Here is a 1,248-nt window from a genome sequence, read left to right on the forward strand (position 1 = left end):
GACAAGGATGGTGGTGTGTCTATGGTTCCAGCTAACTAAGAGGCTGAGGTGGGAGAATCGCTTAAGCCCAGGACGTCAAGGCTTCAGTGAGCTGTGATCACGCCACTGTACTCCAGCGTGGGCACTACAGCGAGACTCCGTCTCTGGCTCAAGCAATACCTGTCTTCTGAGTAGCTGAGAACACAGGTGGGCACTGCCATGCCTAGCTAATTTTTTATTTTCTGAGTAGCTGAGACCACAGGTGGCACTACCATGCCTAGCTAATTTTTGATTTTTTATAGTATTGGAGTCTCCTTATGTTGTCCAAGCTGGTCTTGAATTCCTGGGCTCAAGCCATCCTCCCACCTTGGCCACCCAAAGTACTGGGATTACAGGTGTGAGCCACTGCACCCTGCCACATTGTATACTTTTAGCAGGTGAATTGTATGGCATGTGAATTATATGTCAATAAAGCTATTTTTCCTCTTTCCCTAAGCGGCCTGAGGTAATCTGTGAAAATGGTTCGCTATTCACTTGACCCAGAGAACCCCACGAAATCATGCAAATCAAGAGGTTCCAATCTTCATGTTCACTTTAAGAACACTCGTGAAACTGCCCAGGCCATCAAGGGTATGCATATTCGAAAAGCCACGAAGTATCTGAAAGATGTCACTTTACAGAAACAGTGCGTACCATTCTGACGTTACAATGGTGGAGTTGGCAGGTGTGCCCAGGCCAAGCAGTGGGGCTGGACACAAGGTCGATGGCCCAAAAAGAGTGCTGAATTTTTGCTGCACATGCTTAAAAACGCAGAGAGTAATGCTGAACTTAAGGGTTTAGATGTAGATTCTCTGGTCATCGAGCATATCCAAGTGAACAAAGCACCTAAGATGCGCCAACGGACCTACAGAGCTCATGGTTGGATTAACCCATACATGAGCTCTCCCTGCCACATTGAGATGATCCTTACTGAAAAGGAACAGATTGTTCCTAAACCAGAAGAGGAGGTTGCCCAGAAGAAAAAGATATCCCAGAAGAAACAAAAACTTACGGCACGGGAGTAAATTCAGCATTAAAATAAATGTAATTTAAAGGAAAAAAAACTATTTTTTTAATCTTCAGATCTTACAGAAAAATTAACTCAAAATGGATTACAGACCTAAGTGTAAATGCAAAACTACAAAACTTCTAGGAGAAAACAGAAGAGAAAATCTCCACGAGTCTGAGTTTGGTGTTGAGATTTTACCCCACCACCAAAAGCATGATGCG

At 44.0% G+C, this 1,248-nt stretch overlaps 1 pseudogene; it reads left to right on the plus strand.

Annotated features, from left to right (window-relative positions):
- Window positions 1-483: 483 nt before the first annotated feature.
- LOC104669804 lies at window positions 484-1,043 on the plus strand (annotated as a pseudogene).
- Window positions 1,044-1,248: the final 205 nt, after the last annotated feature.

Source organism: Rhinopithecus roxellana, chromosome 14, assembly GCF_007565055.1.
Source record: "Rhinopithecus roxellana isolate Shanxi Qingling chromosome 14, ASM756505v1, whole genome shotgun sequence".
Taxonomy (NCBI): domain Eukaryota; kingdom Metazoa; phylum Chordata; class Mammalia; order Primates; family Cercopithecidae; genus Rhinopithecus; species Rhinopithecus roxellana.